This window comes from Daktulosphaira vitifoliae, unplaced genomic scaffold, assembly GCF_025091365.1.
Source record: "Daktulosphaira vitifoliae isolate Bord-2020 unplaced genomic scaffold, ASM2509136v1 Scaffold_3, whole genome shotgun sequence".
Classification (NCBI taxonomy): domain Eukaryota; kingdom Metazoa; phylum Arthropoda; class Insecta; order Hemiptera; family Phylloxeridae; genus Daktulosphaira; species Daktulosphaira vitifoliae.
Genome location: NW_026099574.1, coordinates 41,809,644 through 41,822,618, shown reverse-complemented (window position 1 = coordinate 41,822,618; position 12,975 = coordinate 41,809,644).

The following is a 12,975-nucleotide window of genomic DNA, read 5'->3' as shown; positions in this document are numbered from 1 at the left end:
TCTATAGTCAATTGATTCATTTAAACAGCCTACGATCTCGGCTGGGTATATAGAGGACTTCCATTGTCAAAAGTCAACTAAAAATACCTTGATATTTTAATGTCTAGATACGAAGAAAACTACACTAAAACATGTTTATAAAAATTTTTAGGAACTGTAATTTCCGTTCACGTTCCTTAAAAAATGGAATTTGTTCATTTTCCTCGTTCCTTTATTTTAAAAGGAAGCAGTTCCTAGCTTCGTTCCTTCAAAAAGAACTCGTTCCAGGAATCCGTTCCTTTTGGAACCAGTTCCTTCTCAACACTGATACTGATATAGATTATCAAGATTAATTAAAGTTTTAGAAAATGATCCATACACTGATTTATGACAATCTTCATTTGCTGATCATAATATTGAAGAAGAAAAATTATTATTATTTTTCAGAAAATTATAATTTTGTAGTACATGATGAAATTCAAAGTTTCCATTTGGTTAATAAATAAGCCACTCTTTATGCCTTTGTTTATTATTATAAAATAGAAAATATAATTAAGTGTCAATGTATATGCATAATTAGTGATCACATGGAACATAATACCGTTGCTGTACATACATTTCAAAATCACCATATACAAGATAATAGATTATCATTAGACATTAGTCGGAACATATCATATTTGTTGAAGTGTAAAAAACAATTTTGTTAAAAAATAAGTTTAAAATATATGTATTATATATGTAACAGTAGTAAAAAAATTCTCAAGAAACGTCTGGAAACATTTAGGAATAATATCTCTATGCAGTCTATACTATGTACTTATTAAACTATATATAGATAGACTCGTTTCGGTAATAACAGACTGAATCGATAACAATGGTATATCAGAATAAGATTATCGAATTAGATATCTATAAAGACAAACAACGCCAAAGTATTAGATTTAAAATTAAAAATATCCACAATACAACCTATAAAACCTATACACAATTCTTACAGAATAGTTTATATGTAATAATTATAATATATAATAGTTACATTGTATTGTAATATATTACATATACAGTAATATATAAAAAAATTATAAAAATATGGTTTGAAAACAACAAAAAAGTATCATTAAATTACATGATTTTGAACGGATTTTTACTGATTTTCTAATGCTAAATTTTTCTAATGTTAAACTTTTTTCTCAAACTTCAAATTTTTATGGTGTATTAAGCAGATATATAACTAAAAAATTAAAAAAAAAATTTTTCGAAATTAGGTTCCCAAACAGAGATAATGCACCTAGAATACGTGTCTTTTTATAAAATTTCTAACTTTGTAGGCCTCTAAATCCCAAGAAAATTGTTTTAAATATTTGAAATTTAGTTGAAACATAGATTATATACTATACAATACCACATTTGAAAATCACTATAAAATAATAACTTCTTAATGGTTTTAGGTGAGCTCAAAAACGCCAATTTTCTCAAAAAAAGCACCATTTTTAGAAAGTCATTTAAGTTTGAAATTTCACATAAATTTTTTTTTTTTTAATGTTAACTTTAAGTTATAATCAGGTCAATCCTAAAATTTTAAGTCGATTGAGTTAATATTGAATAATTTGTGTGTTTTTTAACGTTCTGGCTATTTTTAACATTTTTTACATTGAAATAGCCATAAAAATCGGAAGGTCATAAAAAAAAAAAAAAAAAAAATTGTTTTAATCTAATTATAGCATAAATAATAAACCCTGAAAATTTAAGAAAAATATGAGGTAGTCGTGCAACCACTTCTGGATGATTTGACATGGATTGACCCAATTTGTTTTATTCAACGACTTGTCTATCGCTAATTGTCATCATAGCCAAACAACTCCGTCTCACTTGGATATACCTACTAACCAACTGTTCTAGGATTCAGGTCAGACGTATTGTACATTACATATAACTTTACTTTGTCGTTGACATAAAACAATTGTCTAATTTTATTTAATAATCTATCTCCTGTAACTAAGGTAAACGATTACCTGTTTCTCCTTCAGGTAATTAAAACTCATTTAATGAGATGGGTCGATGTTTGGGCAGACGTCGTCAAGCTTCCGATTCTTGGTTTTGTCCAAGATCCTCAAGTATTAAACAAGCCACTAACAACATATACCACAAGTAGGATAATATTGTGGATTCTAATACCTTCCGCCTCGCACCCTCACCCATCGAATGTATTGGTAATGAAAAGGGGAGGGGAGGCCCCACCAGCCACCTTGTGGACTGTGGTGGTGAAGCGTAGGGGGACGAAGAAATTGGAGCGCGTGGCGACGACGCACAGTGGTCTCATTTTAAAATGTACTCATAATGTTAAAATAATTATGAAAACTCAATTCTAGTATATTGCTTAGACAAAATATAAAATTTCAAGGTCACATGTTAATCCGGTCGTTATTTATAGCCGTTTGAAGTTTAGATATGGTTATATTACGGTTATTTCAACATAAAAAAGGTCTTTTGTTGTAAAGTTTTTTAACAAGTTAAAAAATTTTTTTTTTTGACTAAGTAATGATCGTTTTAATAAAATAGAGCATTTTTTGAGGCGTTTTTGAAACTAAAAAGCACAATACTAAAAATTAACTTATTTTACCCAAGTATCAAAGCATAGATATTGTAGAGCAACTAGTCTAGATTTCAAAAATATAATTTTTTATTGCGGCGGACAAAAATAACTGTGCATAAGCCTAATAAGATTAAACCAATTCGTACATTTTTTATTTACAATTGGCTTTCATTTATTTCAATTTCTAATATTGAATTGTTTAGGTTATTTATTTAATCTTCAACGTTCGATTCGGAATTGACAAATAAATTTTGCACATCAATAGAAAATTAATTTATACTTTTTTTTGAAAATAATTTCATTGGAAATATATATGGATCACTTGATACTAATAGCATATGCATCAAATCTTTATTGGTATAACATTGAACATAACAGGAATAGATATAAATTTAGTAAAACGATTTGGAAACATACTTTCAGCAATTTCCAGTGGAAAAAAATTAATGTAGATACTTTTTATATTTATGCTATGAAAACAGCTAAAATTTTTACTGATTTATACCCGTGATATTATATGCCTGCTATTGTCCACAAAATGTTAATTCATAGAGCGGACGTAATACGATTCGCAATACTTCCGATTGGTATATATATATTCATTACAATCCTATACATCAATTAAATTGTGTAACAATTTATTTGAAAACATTTTTAGTTCAACTTTCGGAAGAAGCCCTGGAACCCAGAAAAAAAGGATATAAAAAAATAAGACTTCACCACACTAGAAAAAGTTTGAGGTATAATATGCGATGGTGATTAGACTCATCAAGGAGGGACAACGGTACGCCGCGGTCATAAAGACCGCGATAGCTGCCGTTAACCTCAATGCCCTTGGGGTTCAATTGGCGGGCACCAGGCGGACCCGAACGGGAGCCGTCCTTTTGGAGGTCCGGGGATGAGGTGCCCAAGCTGACAGCTTAAAGGGCGCCCTGAAGGAGCATGACGTGCGCGTCCACCGCCCGGTGATGACAGTGCCCGTCATGCTTCTGGACTTGGAGGAATGGACGGAGGAGGGCGACGTGCAGAGTGTACTACTGGACGCCCTCCGCCGTCCAGAGGACAAGGTGCCGCTTGAATTCGGGCCCGTTGTGGTCCGTGCGAACTCCGGCGGCAAAGGACGTTACGCCCGGGTGGAGGTGCCGGCAAGGCTGGCCCCCGCCTCGCAGGTCTCGCCCGCATCCGTGTGGGATGGATCACTTGTAGACTGAGGATCCTTGGAGACAAGGGTCCGAGGTGCGACCCGGAATCCCCGGACCCGAGGGAGGCGCTGAGGTCGGCCCGCAAAGAGCTGAAGCTCGCCATCAGGTGGGCCAAAGCGAATTGCTGGGCCGAACTCGTGAAGTCGGTGGACCACGACCCGTGGGGGAAACCCTATCGGGTCGTTATGCCGAAGCTCCGCGGTCCACCGGCTTCCGGTCAGCTGGAGGCGGAAGTGCTAGAAAGGGCAGCTCGTCACCCGGATAGAAGCCCAGGGCCAGTACGGTTTCAGGAGGAGGAGGTCGACGGACGATGCGGCCTCCCTCTTCAGGGACTTGGCCCTAAGGGCCAAAACTGAGCAGGGCTTCGGGGTGGCAGTGAGCCTGGACATCCGAAACGCGTTGGTTGGGTTTTTTTTTATACATACATTAGGTATTTACCTATCATTTTATATATTTTTGTGGACATTTGATCCCTTATCAGCCCACGGGAAGGGTTTCAAAATGACAACTTTTTCATAAAAAATTAATTTTTTCAACTTAACTTTTGAAAATGTTCCGAAAGGTCTGACACTTTTATATATATCTTAAATTAAAGCTAATGTAATATACTTTAAAATGGTAAAAAAAAAATTCGGACTTTATTTTATCTTCATGGTGAAATCAGACATTAAACTTAATAAAAAAAATACGATTTTTGTAAAATAATTTTTTTTTATATTTTTAACTTAATAATGCTATAAATTTTTCAAAAATGAACATATCAATATAACTTTTTTTTATATAGATGCATGATGTCATTACCTATCTTTTGGTATATTTTGTTTATAAATCAGACTTTTTACCTGCCCACAGGGGGGGATTTAAAATGACAACTTTTTTACAAAAAATTAATTTTTTCAACTTAACTTTTGAAAGTGTTCCGGAAAGTCTGACACTTTTATATATATCTTAAATTAAAGCTAATGTAATATACTTTATAATGAAAAAAAAAAATTGACCTCTAGACTTGTTTTCATGGTGAAAATGGCTACCGAATGCTATTTTTGTGTGAAAATTCTCGATTTTATTTTTCACATTTTTAACTTTATAATGCTATAACTTATTGAAGTGTATTTTTTAAAATTAAACACTATCTAAAGATTTGCATCGAAGCGTTTTATTTTGATAGTGATTTTAATCACTGTCAGATATAATTATACTTGATCCAACTATGCCGCGACCACCCTGTGCTGGGTTGGGTTTTTTTTACTATTAAACCATTTAATAATTACTATTGAACATAAGTGTTTTCAATAATTATTTCATACGCCAAATTTGGGTTTGAAAAATCAACAACAAACTTTACTTCTTATGGATATATATAGAACATCTATTGAAATCTACATTTATTACAATAAATATAAATATTTGAGTATACAGTATGATTCTTTTAACAATAGCCATTCAATTTTTTTTAAATATTTTTTTTTTTGGCTTTTTTAGTTACATATTTATTTTCCTTAATCTGTTATAGAATAATAGATCCCGTCTTAGTATAAAAATGTCAATTACGCGTTTACACTTCTGTTATGTAGACGGCATGAATATATTTGCCTACTTCGTAGAATTTATAACTCGTGCCAGCTTTATCCTAAAAAAAATCATATAATACCTTCTTCATTTCTACGCGTTTCTACGAAAACTGCTCCTTCAATAATCTTTGCTTTATGCTCTACCGTACAATTTTTATGCGATAATTTTCGCTCACACAATCTTCTAGAGTTACACTAAGCGCACTACTACATTCATCACTCTCTCGTTAATTTTTAACTTATTTACTATTACATTTTTTATGAATGATAGGAAATTTTCTAAGGATTTTTAAAACGTAATTTTTGGGTTTCTAGCATAACAAGTTACCAATCAGTATGAAAAAATTAAAAAAACTGTGTAAAATTAATTTTTAAAACTATTTTAAATATATTTATTTATATTTTAGCTAATTTTAGAATAAGAAAAAGATTTTAAGATAAAAATGGAAATTTGTCGATAAATATTTAGTTAGGTATATAAAACTAAAATTAAAAAATTCAAATAAATATTATACAGAGATGTTTTATTTAGAATACGATAAATACGTGTCTTTTGTCACTTCGTCGAATTAATGTTTGATTAAAAATTTTGAGTTATAATATTAGTAATTATTTTCCAATGAATTCATCAAAACTTTTTAAGATTAGTTTTTTATTATTGTCTTTGATTTCCTATACAACAGCAACTTCGAATTCAAAACAACATTCAGATCAAATAAAAAAGTTACTAAAATATTCGGGATGGAAAAAACTAAACGATGTGAACTCTATAATATACCGCAAAAAAAAACATAACATTCAAAATTTAATAGGAATACCTACACATTGCTTGAATTGTAATTTAAAAATACGAGTTTTAACTTTATATCTTAGATGCATGTACTCAAAAGTTATGCAAAAATTGTATTCGGTTGTGAGTAACTACCAACAAAAATGTGAAAAAATGTTGAAAAAAGAAAACGATATAATAAATGCATACAATTGCATTGAAAAACTCACAAATATAATATCTATATTAATTATCCCTATGGCCAAGTTAATGGAAGGAGCCATTATTGCTTTGGATACAATGCATATCAAACCATGGGGTAGTGACCCATTATTTAATTATAACTCCTATAAGATAAGTAATTTCTTAGGAGATATAGAAATTATTCATGAAAAATTAAACAATCTAATTCTAAAACGTTATGATATTGATACATACAAATTAACAAACGTTATTTTAAAATCATCTTTTGACACAATAACATCGATAATAAAATATTATACTGATAAATTTTGTGTTTATGAACCTTATGAAAAGAATGATTTATGGAATGAGTGGGTTCAAGAATATAACGCCATTCCTATGCATGGCGTAAAATTAGAATTTTTCAAATTCTTAAACAAAAAAATTAAGATTTATATCAAGACATTGATTATAGAAAAGTATTTTCAACTCGGATTTAAACTTGATCCGATCACCGAAGAATCGTTTTTACCAACTGAAAATGATCTAACTGAACTAGGTAATTATATTAAAAAAATATTAATTAATTATTAAACTATAACATTATAATTTTTTTTTGTGAATCTAGAGTTGGAATTTAGAGAAACAGATGAAAAGCCTTCAACGCCAATACAAATAGAAACTCATTAAATGTTGTAATAAAATTTATTTATTATTACAATAATGTTTTATAATTTATCAAAATTTACGTGATTATTTTATAAAACTTTCAATAATTTTTGAAACATAATAATGTAATTTTATTTTTCATCACGTCGTTAAGTAATTTTTCCAGTGTTGGCTATTTTTTCAATGTTTTATTATATAATATATTGGGTTGAAAACCCAATATATTATATAATAAAACATTTAGTTTCAATTAAAAGCTGATAAGGCATTATTCGATTGATACGATGAATAAATTTTTCAAACTATCCAACGAATAAATAGTAATGTATTAATAAATTATTATTTTCATATAAAACTTTAAACTCATCTATAGAATTAATTATTAAATAACCGGTAGCACTGTGGGGTCGCAGTTGGGATACATCAGTTTCGATAAATAGATAGGTGTCGGTAAGTTGATTCCCAAGACTTATTTTAAGTATTAATTGATTCCCGGGTCAAATTAGATGATGTATAAGTTGATTCCCAATACACGTATGAATTCATTCTTAAACTTTAGCCTATTGTAACGATATGAATTTATACTTCAGCCTATTAGCGTTAACCAGGGGACACCACAAAGAGGTTGGCTGTTAAGTCTCCCAAAAATTTTTTTTTAACTTCGATATGAAGCAGAGAAGGTATTTTACTCTTATTTTGTCTTGAGATAAAAATATTTAAGTTGAATTAATATAAAATAAAAAATTTAGTCAATTATCGTCAACATAATTACTAAGATCAAGGTAAAAATTTTAAAACGTTTAATGAAAACAAAATTTATATCCATCGGTTCATCAAAAGTAAAGCTATAGATTTTTCACTTAAAATAAACTATATTAATAAAAACGGTTTTTTTATGGAGACGACGATTTGCTGTTTATTAAAAATTACATTTATATAGTAAATAGTTTTACTCAATTATTAGTCTTTTCACACAAAATGCAATAGAAATCAAAATTTTTGTAATCATTTAGTCTATACAATCAATTACTACTCCACGACCACACGTAGTGCTTTTCACTCATTCAATTCTGCTATGATTTTCTATATACTTTTGGCAATATAAACATATGTTTGCCATGTCACCTGAATTTTCTTGTAATAAACTTTTTAATGCGTTTCTATAAGTATTAGGGTTTAACTTCTTGTCAAAATGTGACTTATTCATTATTGTAAAAGCGCATTATATTATATAAACTCCACAGATATAAGCATAAACTGTTTTTGTAATGTTATTGGCTTTACATTGAACCAATGATAATTGAGGATTTGTTTTTTTAACATAAGTACAATGTTTTCTTAACCCTCTATATAATTTTTGAAACTTTTGCTGATTGTATTTTGTAAAATGATCGTCGAAATCAACTTTGAAGGCCATGAGTAGTGATTTAAACTTGAGACATAGATCTCAAATTTTTAAGCACCTCTGAAATATAGTTTAGTTAAGTTTTAGATGAGCAATTAATTACGTAATTACTGATTTTCACTAATTTGCATAACTTTATTAATTTGAATGTTCTAAGTCTAAATTCAGAATAAGCGTAGAAACTTCATTCAGAATCTACTATCATATTATTTAGCGCAAAAAAAGTGATGTGCAGTGTAATCTATATTTTTTTGAGTATTGTAGTTTTAGAAATATAGGTGTATGATACAGTGCCGTGTTTCCCTCAGTCTTACATCACGTTATCAATCTATATGGAAGTGTATCGCGATTTGAATTACAAGTGTACGGTGGCCTAATTAAATGACAACGTTGTATCACAACGTTTTTTATATTCGTTGAATTTAAAAATACATTCTTATAATGCAGCGTGATGAGAAGTTTTTACCCTACTTAAGTCTCAATAATTTCAAGCTACTAAAACAACAAGCTTCTAAATTACTTTAATTCTCTTCCATACTCAAGTACTTAACAACTACTTGATATTACTAACATAAAATAAATCCTGTTTGTTTGACTATTGAGGAACCAATGAAACCCAAATACACCTCCAGCTTATAGATTTCCGAAGAGAAAATATTTGTTAGAATTTAAAATCTGATATGTTGTATTTATTATGCCAATAGAAAAATTCAATAACCATTATAATAAATGTTAAAAAAAATAATTTTGCTACTATGTATTACTTAAACGTATGTATTAATATGTATTTAGTATTTAAGTAGCGCCGATGTTAAATTTTATACGTATTGCAAAGTAGGTCATTGAGTATTACTGATGGCAATAGACAGATAAATATAAAAAGTTATACAAATTAATTTCAAAAAAATCTAATAAAAAAGATGTAAAAAAAATCTCATCAATCGAATGTGACATAAAAAAACGGTAGAACAGTGGGGTCGCGGCACAGTATGGACGTGGCATAGTTGGAACAAGTATAGATCATATCTGACAGTGATTAAAATCACTATCATAAGAATCGCTTCGATTCAAATCTGTAGATAGTGTTTAATTTTAAGAGATTGGTAAATTATTTCAAAAGCAACCATAACTCTTATTCCCTTAATTTTATCCGATTTGTAATTATAATATATGAAAACATAATAATTATAGTAATTAAATTTAATATGAAATTGATATTCAATAATTTAATATTGTAATTTATACAGAGAAATTATAAAAATATTAAATAATTATATTTTGCTTTACTTTTACGTGAATAAAAATTAAAATAAATGCACTGGACTACAACTTTCATCAGAAGCAAAAATATACTTTTCTAAATCAACTTTTCGCGTTGTTTTGAATTCTGCAATTAGACTTATTCTATCACTTCTAATTTTAGCTTCGATGCGAAACTGAGAAGGTATTGGTTTTACTATATGTTTTCTTTTTATTATTTTTTTTTTTTCGTGTCTATTACCACTTTTTCTCAGCTCTCACCGAACGGATTTCTTTCAACGATACGTCAAAAGATCACAAATCGTATCTAGTCGAAGACATTACCCTTCAAAATTGAAAAAATTTCCCTCGTTCCCCGTAAATGGAGGAAACCTCCAAAAAAATTACAAATTTAAAATCGCTAATTTTCGAAATTTTTTTTACTTAAAACTGCCATAACTTTATCAAAAATGAACATATCAATATAGTTTTTTTTTTTATTGATGCTTGATGTCTTTATCTATAATTTGATATATTGTTTTTATAAATTTAACCCTTTACCTGCCCAAAGAGGGGATTTAAAATGACAACTTTTTCAACTTAACTTTTGAAAATGTTCCGGAAGGTCTGACACTTTTCTATATATCTTAAATTAAAGATAATGTAATATACTTTAATTTGAAAAAAAAAAATTTGACCTCTGGACTTGTCTTCATGGTGAAAATGACTACCGTATGCAAAAATATGCTATTTTTGTGAAAAAATTCTTGATATTATATTTTACATTTTTTAACATTATGTTGCTATAACTTTTTAAAAAATGCATGAATCAACTTTATTCTTTAATGATAAATACTTTATATATACTTCTTTCATTCGACATAATTTTTTTTTTAATCGGACCTTTTCCCTTTATACAGGGGGGGTGCAAACCTTTTAAAATGCGTATAGAAAGTAGAACTTTTTCAACTTAACTTTTGAAAATGTTTCGGAAAGACTAACACTTTTATATATACCTTAAATTAAAGCTAATGTAATATACTTTAATTTGAAAAAAAAAAATTTGACCTCTGGATTTGTCTTCATGGTAAAAATGACTACCGTATTCAAAAATTTGCTATTTTTGTGTTAAAATTCTGGGTTTTGTATTTTATTATATTTTAAAATACCTGACAATGGGAGTACAGATTTTCATAAATATTATATAAATTAAAATTAATATAGCATAGAAAGTTAAACTTATTTAAATTTGTTTGCTTCTTTTAAGTCGAGAAAAATAACTTTGAAATTTGAACTAGCTTAAATAGCCAATTTTTTCATCCGACGGTAGCAACATACGCTTGCCGAGTTGGTAAAACTTATATTTTACACGCTTGGGAGACGAGGTTCCAACCCGCGTATGGTAATGAATTTTTTTCATTTTTTCTTTATTCTTTTTAAGTTAGTATAAATTTTTAACTCGTTTGATTTTTATCACATTTAGATTCAATAACTTCAATAAAGATCAAGGATCCCATCACTTTAGTCGCCACTCGCGAGAAGAAATTTTTTATTCATATTAAAATTATTTTACTATATTTTAAGTTTTAGCTTCGATGCAAAGATGAGAAGTTATTTTTTTGTGACTATAATTTATTTTTCTGCTCTAACTTGACCTACTTTTTTCAACGATACGTCAAATGACTACAATTCGTATCTAGTTGAAGATATTACACTCAAAAATTGAAAAAAATTCTAATTTATCAATTAAACAGTTACTTATCCCATGTTCTCCATGCAGACAATTAAAATCATTCATTCCTATTGTTTTCAAAGTATATATTGACAAATCAAGTTGGATATGATAATTTGATATGATAGGTTTCAACTACAAAATTAAACCATTTTACTTTGTAATTTAATACATTTTTTACTGTATTTGTGTGTACTGCTACTAGACTACAATATTACAAATTTTTTGGTAACATGTTGCTATGTAAATCATTTCTAAGAAAAATGGTTGTTAGTTTCTCCTAAATTAATAATGGATTTTTACAATTATAATCAAATTTTATTATACGCTCAATTGAGTAAATCTCTTTAACAACTTTGTTTTGATTGGATCATTTAGTTAATGTAAATCATTAAAATTAATTAAGTTCTGAATATTTCAATTGCAGAATCTTTTCAAACACCAAAAGTTACTAGGAAATTATAATTATTGCTTCTAAGTTATCTATTACGATAAAAATGTAAAAAAATATTGAGCTTTTCTAATAAATTTACAATAAATAGTAATTATAAAACTTTCTGACTGCATATCAATCTTAACGATACAATTTTAGCTTCGATGCGAAGCTGAGAAGGTATTGGTTTTACTAAGATGTGTTTTTTTTTTTTNTTTTTTTTTTTTTTTTTTTTTTTTGTGTCTGTTACCACTTTTTCTCAGCTCTCACCGAACCGATTTCTTTCAATGATACGTCAAAAGATCACAAATCGTACTTATAAAATAATAATTAAAAAAAAAAAAATTTGTTTTCAAATTATTATTGATTTTGATTTTTAATATGTTAATAATAATCAGTCCAAATTTTCATTTTTAACCTATTTTTTTAGTTCTTTAAAGTTGATGAAAAATTTTTAATAAAGTTTTGTGAAAGTTTATTGTAAAAAAATTGAATATGTTACCATAACTTTTAGCTCAATTACAAGTATGAAATTGACATCATTAAATAGAAAATTTTATTAGAATTAAAACAATGATATCGTTAAGATTAATATGCAGTCAGGAAATTTTATAATTACTATTTATAGTAAATTTATCAGAGTAGCTCAATATTTTTTTGCATTTATATCGTAACTTAAATAGAAACAATTGTAATCATCTCCTAGTAACTTTTATTAAAGTTATAACAGTTAACAAAGTTATAAATTTTATACACTGGACTATAAGGAACTTTCATCAGAAACAAAAATATACTATTCTAAATCAACTTTTCGCGATGTTTTCAAATGTGCAATTAGAATTTTTCTATCACTTCTAAGTTTTAATATTATTAAAAAATAGTTTTTACATATAAAAAAAAATAATTAATAACAAAAAAAAATTGTTTTAAATTAATACTGATTTTGATTATTAATATGTTAAAAATAAGGAAAATGACATATTTAACCTATTTTTTTAATCGTTTAAAGTTAATTTTTGTAAATATTTATAATAAAAAAAAAAAATTATTTTACCATAACTTTTAGCTCAATTGGCAAGTTTGAAATTGATATCATCAAATAGAAAATTTTATGAGAATTAAAAAAAAAACCCAGCACAGGGGGGTCGCGGCACAGTGGTGACGTGGCATAGTTGGATCAAGTATAATGATATCTGA